General features: G+C 37.6%; 1 protein-coding gene across 1 annotated transcript in view; it reads left to right on the forward strand.

The window, feature by feature from the left end:
• The window catches only part of CACNA1C (calcium voltage-gated channel subunit alpha1 C), a gene marked incomplete at both ends in the record, with an annotated part of 522,454 nt that overhangs the window by 164,171 nt on the left and 343,071 nt on the right, over positions 1–15,212 (forward strand). The window lies entirely within an intron of this gene.

Raw genomic sequence — 15,212 nt, forward strand, 5'->3', positions numbered from 1 at the left:
TTAAGATAATGAGATTGGGTTTCCAGCTAGCCTGAACCCATCTTTTGGCTTGTTTGTTTAACCACTGTCCTGGCAGAATGACAGAGCATGTCTGTAATAGTCTCTTGGCTGCTAGCCTTTTGCCAAGCAATAGGTAGTTCTTATTACCGCTTTGCTGTAAATGAAATCAAGCAATTTGCCCCCCGTCAGTTTTAAGCTTTTTTTTTCCAGTCAGAGTTCAAGCCCCCTTGCATGAATTGAGTCAGCACAGCTATTGCAACTGTTATAGTTATAACTTTTGCTATAGATAATTAGAGTTTATGACCAAAGAGTGCTATTTATACTAATGTTCTCCTGGATCATGGGTAGTAGTTAAAATACTTGTTTTCACTAAATAAATAGCTGACTGTAAAGTAAACCTTAGGCACAAATACTGGTCCACTTCTGTGCTTTGAATGACAGCATCTAGACCCCGTCACTTCTTTTTGTTTTAATCCATCTCTGAATTTTGAATTTCAGCAAATGGCGAAGGAATGTTACCGGTCAGCAAACCTGCTGGTTATAGCACACGTGCCCCTCTGCAACCTGTGGTGCCTTTTCTTTCCCATCACAGTTCCTTATGGGCTTCTAATGTTCATATGTCCATAGTTCAGTGGTAGGGCATGTGATTGGCTGTCCCTCATTCCCATCTGTGCCTCCATAGGAAATACTTCTACTATGGTGACCATTGCTACCATAGTTCTTAAATAATGTTGTTCCAATCTTTGCTTTTGGTAGAATGGAAGCTCAGTAATTATGGTTGATGAAGGTTGATAATAGTGTTTTCAGGTAGGCATTTTGGTTGAACCAGATTAAAACATTCCTCTGAAAACTCTTATATATTGTTGTTGTTGTTAGTTGCGAAGTCATGTCTGACCCATCGCAACCCCATGGACAACATTCCTCCAGGTCTTCCTGTCCTCTACCATCTTCTGGAGTCCATTTAGGCTCATGCCTACTGCTTCAGTGACTCCATCCAGCTACCTCATTCTCTGTCTTCCCCTTCTTCTCTTGCCCTCAACCTTTCCCAGCATTAGGCTCTTCTCCAGTGAGTCCTTCCTTCTCATTAGGTGGCCAAAGTATTTGAGTTTCAACTTCAGGATCTGGCCTTCTAAAGAGCAGTCAGGGTTGATCTCCTCTAGGACTGACCGGTTTGATCGCCTTGCAGTCCAAGGGACTTGCAGGAGTCTTCTCCAGTACCATAGTTGAAAGGCTTCAAATTTTTTTGGTGCTCAGCCTTTCTTATGGTCCACCTTTCACAGCCATACATTGCAACTGGGAAGACCATAGCCTTGACTATACGCACTTTTGTTGGCAGGGTGATGTCTCTGCTTTTTAGTGTGCTGTCTAGATTTGCCATGGCTTTCCTCCCCAGGAGCAAGCGTCTTTTAATTTCTTGGCTGCAGTCCCCATCTGCGGTGATCTTATATATTAGTATATGGCTATTTGCTACTGTTCAACCATATCCTATCCAGATGTGCTTTAAGTGGCCAACCGATCAATGAATACGTACCATTCATTATATTGTGCCACAGAACCTATTTAGAGCAAGGGCAGTACATCTTGTGTAGTTTGTTTGGGAAAGGAAATCTGAGATTGCAAACTAATTTCAGGTACAAAGCGCTGTTGAATAATTGAAAATATAGGAAGCCAGTATTAAGATCACATTCTATTAAGTTCTAAATTGAGAGTTTAACCAGCAAGCAGCACTAGATAACATAACACCCAATTTATTAGGCTTAGCATAAATGCAGTTTAATTATCTGGGAACAAATTCCACAAAAAATAACTTTCTGATTATTTGGTATCTCCAAGAGTTATTGCAGCAAAGCCATTGTCTTCTCAGTCAATATTATACTAGATGGATTGGGCAATATAAGCCTTTGGGATTTTGCAGCTAATAAAACTATGAAAGGTTTTAGTTTCTTCCTCCAAAGTGCCAAATATTCAGGTCAAAATTTGGACTTAATTTTAAAGGAGATCTTATTCCTATTTAGTGTTATGGGTGGTTGTTTCTTGGACAAGCAGATATTGTGATAGATTCATAGAATCATAGGGCTAGAAGAAACTTTAAAGTCTTCTAGTCCAATCCCATGTCCAAGACAGGAGTCCTTATATCATCCTGGACAAATGAATGTCCAATCTTGTCTTGAAAACCTCCAGAGTTGGAGCACCCACAACTCCAGGAGGCAAGCTTGATTAATCCAGTATTCCATGGATTAATCATTTTCACTGTCAGGAAATCCCTCCTTATTTCCAGATTGGATTGCTCTCTGATGAACTTCCACCCATTGTTTCTTATCTTGCCCTCAGGTGCTATGGAGAATAAATTAAACCCTTTTTCCCTATGACAGCTCCATCAAGTATTGGAAGACTGTTGTGTCTTCCCTAAATCTTCTCTTTGTTAGCCTAAACATACCTAGTTTCCTTAGACATTCATCATATAATTTAGCCTCCAGACTCCATATCATATTATTACAACTATAAGCATTCTTTAATTTTAATAGCACTAAAACAATCTATTTTGCTGTTGACATTGTCAAAAAAAATTATATTTTTCTGATTTGGTCTTTGACATCATCAGTGTTGAAATGAAATTTATTCTTTCTTCCTCAATAAACTGTTTTCCTTAGTCCCAGCAGGCCTATTACATCTCAAGTGTTCAGCTGACACCCAGTTTTTCAGCTGTGGGATGGAAGAGAACTAAACTTTGAACTCTTGGTAAAATTGTTGTCAGAAGCTCGAAAAATGTCATGCTTTACCTGGCAAGCAGAAACGAGCCACAAGATGAGTAATGTTCATTGAAAGTAGGGAACCCAAGCCAAAGAATTTATGATTGTGCATTAAAGAACTATATGTACTGTAGAAACAATGTCCAAATCACATTGGGGTAAATTTTCCTTCTCACCCTATAAAAAGGTAAAGTTTCCCCCGCACATGTGTGCTAGTCATTTCCAACTCTAGGGGCCGGTGCTCAACTCCGTTTCAAAGCCGAAGAGCCAGCGCTTGTCCGAGGACGTCTCCATGGTCATGTGGCCAGCATGACTAGACGCCAAAGGCGCACGGAACCCTGTTACCTTCCCACCGTAGTGGTCCCTATTTTTCTACTTGCATTTTTACATGCTTTCGAACTGCTAGGTTGGCAGAAGCTGGGACGAGTAACAGGCGCTCACTCCGTTATGCGGCACTCGGGATTCGACCCGCCAAACTGCCGACCTTCTGATTGACAAGCATGGACTATTTAGCATCTTATTTTGGGCAGGCTGGTCTGATTTTACCTGTTCTTCATTTGGTAACTGTCAGAAACTCTCATGTTTCTTACTGGCAATGTTAAAACTGATGCTTTTTCATCTATTTGTACTTGCTTTATTAGCTTATGGTGATGATTGTAGTAAGGAGGTGTGGGGAGGTGTGCATTCCGGAGGAGTAAGAGGCAACTCAGTCCAGATACAATGTGTGAGAGAATGAGGGTGAAGACAGTTCTTCCCTCGGTTTGACAAGATTTTGTGAAATAATAATAAAGTTATTTTGGAAGAACCACCAGGTGTCATTCTTGGTTTTGGGACTGATAGTAACAAGATAAACTCAGTCAAGGTATTAGTAGTTAAAGAGCACAACCACCCATTGTTTGGGATATGTAGAGGAAATCATATCTTTTCTCAGAAAAATGTGGCATGATTGTAATGTCTTTAAAATTCTGTACATGACCTGTTGCACTGGCAGCCTGGAGCTGGGAACATTGGGTAACAGCTTACAAGACTCTTGAAATCTCTTCCTCTTCAATCTCTCTGATTTACAAGGGATGGGCCAGACTGCTTGTTTCGGGTGCCATGCCTATCTGGCTTCTTTTTTTATGTGCTGTGCAACGTATGCTTATTTGAAATGAGTAACCATGTTTTTATAGATTTCTACTAGACTCATCTTGTTTTCTTCAGCTTCGTGTTCTTCTAAGGCAGAGGAAGCCATTAAGCAAAATCATTTCCCTCCATATCTTTTTTTTTAAAATTTGGAAGTTACACTACCAGACGATGTTTAAGGATAGAATCAGAAATTGTTCTGAATATTGAGTGGATAAATGATTTACTTAGTAAAAGCACTGCTAGAATGAAAATACATTTTGAACATGTCTTCTGTGGGCTCCTCATAGAGTTATTCTGATATCCCTAGTGTTCTTTGCTTTGCAAAATTTATATGATCTTCTACAAAATACCAAAATTCTGTAAAGAAATAGTCACAGATAATAATTTGAAGGAACACCAAAACTGAAAAAGATATATTTTTCTTAGTTTGGGAGAGATAAAACTAGCTAGAGCAAACTTCTAGAGTTTTCTGTACCTCTTTTGTGCCATTAAGTAGTTTGGGGGATGTTTGCAGCCTAGTGTTTAATTGTGAGGGAGGAAAGAGGGAACTGGGGTGGGGAGAAGAAACAAGAAAACCACATAACAATGCATATTGGAAATTATTCAGTCTAATTTTTAATCACATCTTTGAACTTCAATCACATAGAATAATATTGATTGGTGTTTCATTGCTTTGAAAGAGAGCCGTTTCCTAAAGAGAAAGGGATCTATGCTGCTATTCCTGTATTGTGAAGTTTGGAATTTCATTTTCTTTTTAACATTGTTGTTTAATGAGTGTTGAAACAACAATGTACAAGGTGCACATAAAAAAACACACAGATCTTTGGTTATACCATCATAGTTGCCATCTTGGTTTTTCTCCTGCTGATATCCTGTTAGGTGCAAGGAACCAGAACCACCCCTTGAACAGGCCCAGCAGTTTCTTTGTTGTTGTTCACCTTTTGGACAAGAATCTTGCCAGACTGACTGCATTCCTTTGGAAACCTGTAGTTAACAGCTTCACTAGTCTGGCCTATATTGTTTCCTCCTCCAGAGTAACTCCATGCTGGGACGCCTCTTTATTCCCCCTGTCCATTTACCTAATGATTCCAGATGTACTTGGCATGCTTACATCAGACCACTATTCAGTGTAACCTAATGTACACTAATGTGACTGGCAGCAGCGTTTCAGATCCAAGAACTGAACTTGGAACATTTTTCATGCAATGAATGTGCTTAGTCAATATGTTGTGACTTTTTCTATATAGCTTTGTGTATCATCCATATTGCAAATCTTTCAGTAGGTCTCAGATGTTTTGCTAAAGAAATACTTTCACATTTATTCTTATTTTCATTCTATGCAAAACCAAGTGGCACATTTCAGGTGGAAGAAACTTGTTTTGCACAAAATTCTTCAAAATGTCTACTCTCAAAGTACCTGTTTCCAAAGAATTTGGCTGGACCACAGAGAATGCAGAGAAGAAGATTCTTACATTAGCATTGTTCATAACAATGAGGACATAAAAACTTCCAGACTGCATGCTTGCTAATCTTATTCCAATTTTATGACCATGCAATTGATTTTTAAACTGAAAAGAGAATGAAGCTTTTCTTCTCTTCCCCACCCTATCCTTCATTTGTTTGTACATCTTGCTACCTGTTGAAATAATGCATGTGAAAAACCATTACAAAGCTTTTTTCTTCTACTGTTACAGAAATGGAAGCTTTAGCACTGCTGGCTGATGAAGGCATTTAGTATAAGGAGGAAAAATGGGCTATAATTAAATGCTCAGATCCTGTCTTGAGAGTGACAGTTACAAATATTTCAGCACATAGCTCATTGGAAAATGAGTAGTGGGCAAAATTGCCTGTGTAAGAAATTCAGATCTCTTAGGGAATGTTAATAGAAAGGCAAAGTGATAAGGATTAGTACATGATTTATGGTATGACCAGAAAAGCTAATTTTCTACCACCTATATGCATTCACTGTGAAGGAAGCTGAATCATGTTTGCTAATGTGAGTGGTGATGAGCTGATGAGCCATCCAGATATAAAATAACGTCAGTGGTGTTGCAGATTAAATTATTGAAATGTAGCTAAGTTATCCTCTATCATTCTCTTGTGCTACAGATCTACCAGTTTACATAAATAAATCCATAGATCATAATAAATTTTTACTGCTAAATCATATATCTCAGGGAGTATTCACCCATAATACTTAATCATGATTTGTTACTATTTGGGTTCATTTTTTTTTCTTTTCAGCTGCAGGCAGATCCTAATCAGCCACTATAGTACGATTTCCTTGAAGCAAACCAGTTTCATAGCCCATAAATCTACATTAGCTTGTTTCAAATAAACCATAGTCAGAATTAAGCAAAACATATCCTGATAACTCAAAAAGGACAAACTTTCATATGTCTTCTAGCTGCTTTATAGAATACAGAGAAAAGCTTCTCATCATATCTAAGCAAGATGGAGCACTGTGCCCAAGACAATTGAATGCCTTCTGCTTAGGCCAGGGGTAGGCAACCTTGGCTCTTTTATGACTCATGGACTTCAACTCCCAGAATTCCTGAGTCAACTCATGAGTCATAAAAGAGCCAAGGTTGCCTGCCCCTGGCTTAGGCCTTTCCTCCCCTCACCCTTACTTTGTGAGTTCACAAAACCTTTTGAGAAATATGAATGTTGCAGTTTGCAGGAAGAAATCTTGGTGATACATGATGTGAAATGAAATGTAATAGAAAGCATGCTAACCACTCTTATTTTATATGCATGTTCACTTTTGGCTGTGCCTAATCAATCAATGGAAAATAGATGTCTATGGGGATTCTCAGTCATCCAGGTCATGGTTGTCCCAAAGGTGCTTTTTCAAGAAAAAGCTTCTTTGGGATAAGGGAAATAGGTTTTTCCTCTCCTTGGGTGGAAAATATAATGGTGCTTTATTCAGATAAAACACATGGAGCTTTGCAACAGCTTTCTAAGTAAAGGAGAACAGCTCCCTTTCATTAGAGTTTCATTTTTATTACAGAATGTCAGATAAAGCATGATCAAGCCAAAGTGAAACATGTTGAGGACCCTTTCATTATTATTAGAGAACTCCCATTTTTATGCTTGGATTTTTTGCAATTGGAATTAAAAAAATATTCACACTGGTTTGATTTCATGTCAAAAGAGTAAAGTGCACATACAGCTGCCTAATCAAAGGACTTCATTACTTTAAGATTGGTTAGCTCACATTGTTAAGATTATATGCCAGCCAGGTCCAGCCTTGCCCTCAGAACAGATTGGTATGGAAGTTATTTTGAGAACTAGAATTTCCCAGAGCAGGAATACCAGTTATGTCATCAGTGCTACCAAATACCAAGTCTGAGAAACAGAAAGCAAGGTGTTGGTTAAACCATAGGAAAGGAAGCAAAAAAAGAAATTCCAGATGTAAATTCTTATCTAGCTATGCCATGTTCAGGATCCAGGTAGTTCAAACTGCCTGCTGTTATTTAGATATATAAAGGTTTAAAGGTGCCCATCTTACCAACCTGGGTCTTTATGTCACAAGAAACAAAGGCAGTAAGAAAAAAGAAACATCTTCAAGTAACACAGGCCTATTAGAGATTCATGATTGTTCAGACCTAGAGTGGTTTCTTCACAATGCTTATTCATTCAAAGTATTCCAGTATGATTTCTTTTACAAATTTTAGAGTGATCAGGAGGCCATATTATTATTATTATTATTTATTAAATTTTTATACCGCCCTTCTCCCGAAGGACTCAGGGCGGTGTACAGGGCAATAAATATCAAAATGTAAATACAAAAGTTAAAAAAGAGTTTAAAAGAATTAAATAATTATGCCCAATATAATACAATAATAAAAGTGTGTTAAAACTAAATCCAACCCCAAACCCATCAGACCAGGCCAGATTGTTCAAATAAATAAGTTTTTAAATCGCGCCAGAAGGAGCGAAGGTCGGGAGCCATCCGGAGCTCAACCGGCAAGCGGTTCCACAGGTCTGGCGCGCCCACAGAGAACGCCCTCCCCCTGGGGGCCACCAATCGACATTCTCTGATCGGAGGCACCCTGAGGAGGCCCAATCTGTGGGAGCGCACTGGACAGAGGAAAGTTGATGCCGGCAGCAGGTGCTGCCGTAGGTAATCCGGACCCATGCCATGTAGGGCTTTGTAGGTCATAACCAGCACCTTGAATCTCACCCGGAGGGCAACTGGCAGCCAATGCAGCTCGCGGAGCAGAGGTGTAACATGGGAGTATCGGGAGACCCCCAACATAACTCGCACGGCTGCATTCTGGACCAGTTGAAGCCAGGCTTTAAAATTTCTATAAACCCTTTGTTTCTACTCCTGAAGGTTTCAAAATGTCCTATATACCTGGCACAGATCTTTGCAGGTGCTGGTTGCATATCCAGCACTGGAAACATAGCTTTCTTAAAAACAGGTAGGGGTTATGTCATGGATGGTCTAAAACAGACGTGTCAAACTCACAACGTCACATGACGTTGCGCAACATATCAGAGCTTTTTCGCCATTGCTAGCAATGTGGTGGGCGTGGCTTCCCGATGACGCATCCGACCCATGGGCCAGCTGTTTGACACCCCTGATCTAAAACAAGCTGAAGAAACAGCAGAAGAAATAAATATCTCAGTTTGTTTGAAGGACATAGCATTGCCCATTTTGTCTGATTACCTACCTCCTTGGTTGAAAAATTGTCCAATCCTTTCTGGCTATGAAAAGGTGGTTCTTGAGTAGAGTGGATTATGGAACACCTTACAACTCCCTGAGATATGAATATATGTTTTACCAGTAGTCCTTAACTTACAACAATTCATTTACTGACTGTTCGAACTTACAATAGCACTGAAAAATTGACTTATGACGTTTTTCACACTTAAAACCATTGCAACATCCCCATGGATACTTGATCAAAATTCAGATGCTTTTTATGTATTTATGATGATTGCAGAGTCCTGGGATGTTGTGATCACCTTTTGCAACCGTCTAACAAGCAAAGTCAATGTGGAAGCCAGATTCACTTAACAACCGGGTTAGTAATTTAACAACTGCAGTGATTCACTTAACAACTGTGTCCAGAAAGGTCATAAAATGTGGCAAAACTCACTTAACAAATGTTCACTTAGTAAATGAATTTTTCGGCTTAATTGTGGTTGTAAGTTGAGAACTACCTGTATTTCAAAGTTTCTGTGAGAATAAAAAGAAGAAAAATGCTTTGTTTCTCTGATTACCTGAAAATCACTGAATTTTATGATGTTCTGTAACATACCCTATGTCCCCCCCCCCTTCATTTTTTTCTGACAGGACTTTTGCCCATTCAAAAATCAGGATAAACTGACCTGCCATAGAGATGTAATAAATAGAAAGGGTTCAGCTTTATCTGGAGGTCTGTACTTCGACAAGCAGAGGTTAGGTACTTCAGTATGCAGAATAGGAGCCTACATAGAAGAAAAAAAGTGACAATGTTACTTTAATCTTGTTAATTTTCTTTAGAAAAATGGAGTCATAATTTCTGATTGCATTCTGGTACATTCATCTTGCTAAAAGCATATTTTTAAGTAAGGGAAAATTTGAGTGCTGGCACCATCCTGGGAAGATTATTATTATTCCCCAAACTCTTAAACCATTTCTTTAAAAGCTTCTAGTAAAATATATTATAAAGTGTTTGCCTTTGCAGTAAAGCTGTATTCTCTCAAGTTGAGAGAACATACAATTTTACAATGCTCACATTCACATTATTATTATTAGTCCTCAAATGATTTTAAGATCTCTAAAATTTTCCCTCAGGCTCAATTCTGACAGCAGAGTTTCAGCATCAGAACCCTTTAGCTATTAGGAATAAAGACACATTTTGCTCAAATAGAGCCAGTAACAAGGAAATGGATGAGAAGTTTAAGCTGGAAAGAGAGGAATTCACATGTATTAGAGGTAGGCCCTTTTGGTGGTAGCCCTAACACAGTGGAATTTCTTTCCCCAACTAGTGTGGGCAACTTAAGATGTTTATAACTTACCTCTCACAAGCTAATTCAATTATCTATGAAGATTTCATGGTGAAATCGCTATTTGTTTATTTATAGACCACCTTTATTGTTTTTACAAATAACTCAAGGCGGCAAACCTATCAAACATAGTTTTCTCCTCCTATTTATCCCACAACCTCCCACCTGTGAGGTGATTTGGGCTGAGAGATAATGACTGATCCAAAGCCACCCAGTTGGCTTTCATGGCTAAGGAGGGACTAGAACCCATGGTCTAGTCTGGTGCCTTAAGAACAACATCAAACTGGCTCCTATATATATTTGTATATTGTTGTGCCATGTTAATAGATTGTTTTGATCTTGACTGACATATGGCTTTTACCTTTTACCTTGTTTTTGAATAAGTTATTACCTAATGATAGTTATACAATATTTTCAATTGTTTGATATTGTTTAATTCATTATATTAATTGTGTTCTATTGAATATTGAAAATTGCAATGAGCTGGTTGTGTTTGGGAGCAAGATCAGAAATCTGTGGTGGAAGTGCCAACAGCCATGTAAACGGGTCACTTGATGAAACAGGAATCTTACTTAGTTCAAAATAAGAATGTTGCTGAGGTCTAATCATCCCCAATACGTTAGCAGTCAAATTGGAAAGAGAGTCTGTTTCTCAGCTGCCATGTCTTATCATTAAGCACCTGATTCCAGTGGAAATGATTGCCTCTCCAAGATGACATGTTTCTAAAACTCAGTAGAATGTTTGCATCTCTTTCACCTTTCCTTCATATGGGACAAGGAAACCATTCAGAGAATGTGTGGCCATATAGAATAGCTACCATGTTTGATGGGACTCCAAGAGAGCAGCAGTCAGAGTCATCTTTCTGTCATTCATCTTGAGTGTCATTATTATTATTGTAGCTATTCAGTTGGTTGAAAAGATATTTAATTACACTTAGTTGCAGCTTATTCTCAATAAACTGAAGTAAGAGATCTATTAGTCTCAAGGCTGAAATTCCTCTCTCATTTTCTTTTTTCTAAAATTATTGCTATCATTGCACTAAAACCAGCTTTAGGTTCCTTCGACTTTGTATGAAGTCCCCAAATGGCTTTGTTTTGTTAGCTTTTTCCTGTGGCATATTAACATTTTAATTATCAAAATTATCATATTAGCTCGGCACTGAAACAGAGAAGGAGAGTCTAAAATACAGAGGCTGCTGAATGCTTCATCAGCTTTTAATGGGCTGATAACACGACACCTTAAATTGTTATTACAGTTTGTATTATCATTTTTTATCTGATCTGTGTTGAATTTTATGTACTCAAGGTAGTTGGCAAGACTGGATTTTTTGAGTATGCGTATAATAGAGAATGAAACAAAGACAGAGAGAGAAAGCTTTATTTAGAGAACCTTCTATGATAAAGCCTTGAAGCCTAATATGTTTGTGTTCTTTCTACAAAAAGGGAATGGAAATAGATACTAAGTTGAATTTAGCCCAAGGAAAACAATTTTGCAAGCAGAGTTTTAATCATCCAGAAAATTTCTCATGACTTCAACAAGCTGCTTTAAATAGGATTTTTTTTAGCCAGTAGATGTTTCTCCCCATCAAGAAGGCTAAGTGGAGCAATAGATGAAATATTATACAAATCAAGAGGAGGAGAAAATTCTGAAAATATCAACCTGAAACAGGCACACTATTAGTTTTAATGATAGATAGATAGATAGATAGATAGATAGATAGATAGATAGATAGATAGATAGACAGAACGAAAAAAAATTACCACAACCAATTACAATTAGTTTTAGTTCATAACTAAAAATCTTGATGATTAATATAAGGTTGAAACCTTCATAGATATGTGGCTACAGTGCATAGTGTTGGAACGTTTATCTGTAAGGTTGAGAACATTTATATCCTTGTGAGAATCCCTTGGAGTACATTTTGTTAAATAGATGTAATTTTTTTAAGCAACCACAATTGGGCCTGGCAGCTAGGTCACTAACTGAAGTAGCTGCTAAGTGATACCATGACTATGTTTATGATCTGACTTCAGTTTTCCTTTGCTTTACACACTGCAAAGGTTCTAAATTCAAGCACTGGCCACAGAATTACTTTTTCATCATCATAACTGAATGGTCACTAAACAAGGCAGTCACTGAATGAGAATTACCTATATTTGTGATTGTCTTCCATTGACCGATAATTATGTGCCATCAAATCATTTTCAACTCCTAGCAATCACATAGATTTTCTCCGTGACAATCTGTCCTTAAGTTGTTCTTTCAAGTCTTCCAGTGGGCTTCATTGCCACCCTAACTTGGACAGAGCTAGGGTGGCAATGAAGCCCACTGGAAGACTTGAAAGAACTTAAGGACAGATTGTCACATTGTGATTGCTAGGAGTGGAAAATGATCTGTTGGGTTGTTTCCTACAAAGCCTTTAATTTGACCACTTCCAGATACCAAGTACATATATATTGTTTCTGGAATACATTTCAACTGACAATAAATGACTTCAGTTAGCCAGGGGACAGACAACTGTCAAATTCCACTTGTCTTCAGCCAATTTAGTTAGAAGCCCATGTGTAAAGAGCTCCTTTTTTATGTACAGGCAAGTTTTTGACTTACGACTGGTCACCTAGTGACCATTCAAAGTTATGACAGCCCCCCCAAAGGCTAGTTATGACCCAGATTTGAAGTTCTGGTGTCCAGGGGCCGCTCTGAGGTCATGTGATCACATTTTGAGTGCTCAGCAACTAGCCCACATTTAGGGCTGTATGCAGTATCCTGCAATCGTGACCATGATTTACGAATAGTTTTTTTGCCAGAAATTGGCTTTTACTTATGGTTTTCGGCAAAAAACACTCATTGGTTAAAATAGATTCACTTAACAACCACTGTATTCACCTAATGACTACCACGAAAAAAGCTGTAAAATTAGGCATGGTCACAAGACGGCCTGGTTAACAACCAACATGATTTACAATCATAATTCTTGAGTCAACTACCATTGTGAGTGGGGAACTACGTCTATCTGAGGCATATACACCAGATTCCTTGTAAAATATAGACTTGGAGAAAGTCCTAGATATCTTGAATACCATAAAAACACATCAGAAATTTAAGCCGAGGTAATGATTAACTTTCTCCATTACTGCATCTCAGTGTTCCGTATCTGTTTTTATTGTAATAAGTAGAGGCACAGAACATTTGTTGAAGGAAAAACCTAAGAACTTTAATTGAGATCTGTGTCTTAATTGGTTACAAAGGAAAATAATCCCATATGAAATATAGCTGCATCTATAATAAACTGATTCTGTTCCAGTCCAACAAAGGAAATCCACTTAGGAAAATGTTTAGTTTGTACCAAGAGGTGTAATAATTGGAAGTCTAATGTGAATCTGAATTTTATCTGTATTGTATCATTTTCATACAAGATATTTGTACTAAATATCTTCAGATGTCAACAGAGTATGGATTGAGATGAAACTCTTAGTACTGTTTCAGTTTCTGAAGATTTCCATTTGTTCATTGATTTTGTGGTCAGCTTTAATAGCTGGCAACTTTGGGGAATTCTCTTTTTCCCTTAATGCTTGTAGACCCTATTTGTCTCATTTATTCATAAATATTTCAGAATTATTTAAGTTTCCAGTATGGATACTGCAGGCTGTAGTAGGAAACTATCAAGAATAATTATTAATGTGTCTGTCCATATAGCGATTGATATATTTTTTTTAAAAAAGTAAACTTGCATATTTTCAAGAGTTAATCTATAGACATAGGGCCCTACACTTCTTAGGATCAACATGGCTTACTTTGTCTATAGTGTAGTTCACTTTGTTTTAAATCACCTGAAATGACTTAAAGATTTGCACAAAGATATTGGTTCATAGTAGATTAGTAAAAAAAACATAGACTGTAGTGTATTCTATTATAAAAGATGGTGAAAGCTGTGGATTAGCCTCCTTTAAAAGGGAAATTAATTAAATCCACTCATGTTTTGTTCTGGATTCACCACTAGTTATGGTCCTGATACTTCTAACATACATCCTCAGCAGATTATGCCAAAGAGAACGTGATTTTTGTAGCTTCTGATAGTCAAAACTAAAGGCTCCTCAATCCTGCTTTAAAAATTAGACAACCTCAGGGCTATCACTCTCCATGATATTGTAATCTGTCCTTTATAGTCAGAGACTGTCTTCTTTGAGTATTCCAGAGACCTCAAGCTGACCATTTTCCAATACACAAAATTCTATTAGATGGAACAACAAAATGACCCAATAGGGTTCAAGTTACATTTGTTCAGTCATTAGCGTCTGGCCTTGCAGAGTTAAACTGAAGTAATACAAACAAATGGTGTAGATATTTTTGCCCAGAACAAGATGAAAGGGAAAGGTAGAGAAGGATGAATATAAAGGCTTGCTCATCCTTAAGGCAGCAGTGATCTTGGAATTCTGTTTTGGGGATGTATCTCCTGACTTTGTATCAAGTATCTAAGTTAATGTGAAAACCAATTAAGGTTTCATCTAGATAATTAAAATAGCTTTCTTTCCTATCTTTATTTTGTAGGCTTTCCCTAGTCTTGGTGAAATATGCATCAAAATACCATATCCTGTCTATTCAGTTAGAGATGATCCAATACTAGTAAAAAAAAACCTGAATAAAACACCAAATGAATGCTCAGTATGATTAATTGAGATAAATTTCTTGTGCTGGATGTAAGCAAGGTTGTCTAAGCATAATTGAATTTCTTAAGCGCTTTTCTGCACATTTTGACCCGGCATGGGCAATAATTTTACTAATTATTTTTTAAAAAATATGAACAGTTTCTCATTTTTAGTCATAGCCTGTATTTTCTTCTCTTCAGGACAAAAACATGCAAAGTATGCCTGTATATGTGGTAATGTCCCAAAGGGTCAAAATAGAAAAACCTGTACAGTTCCCAAAGGATTTCTGATACATTTGTCCTTAAAACCCTTTTGTTCTATCTAGCACCCCTTTAGTTCTGTTCACTGGTTTCCATTCTTATAGGTTGAACACAGTGAATGCTAATAATTGATTGATTGTACATGCAACAGCACTTGGGAGATGCCATACATATTAATCAAATTAATGGATCTTGCTGTGTAAGTAAAAGTATTGTTTTGTATACCTACAAATCTCTGGATGACAATTGCAAAGTGGTGCAATGCTGTGGAGTGGCACATGCAGTAAAAAGATGATTATGAAATAAAGTGTGGCGCAGAATTTTGCAAGTTGACAAGTTGCGCATGAGCTCCACTACATTTTCTGATTTGTGACTGACTAGGCTGGAAAAAGAAAACTTGGTTTCTTGAAATGCAATGTTTGGTACAT

This window comes from Vipera ursinii, assembly GCF_947247035.1.
Source record: "Vipera ursinii genome assembly, chromosome: 6".
NCBI lineage: Eukaryota > Metazoa > Chordata > Lepidosauria > Squamata > Viperidae > Vipera > Vipera ursinii.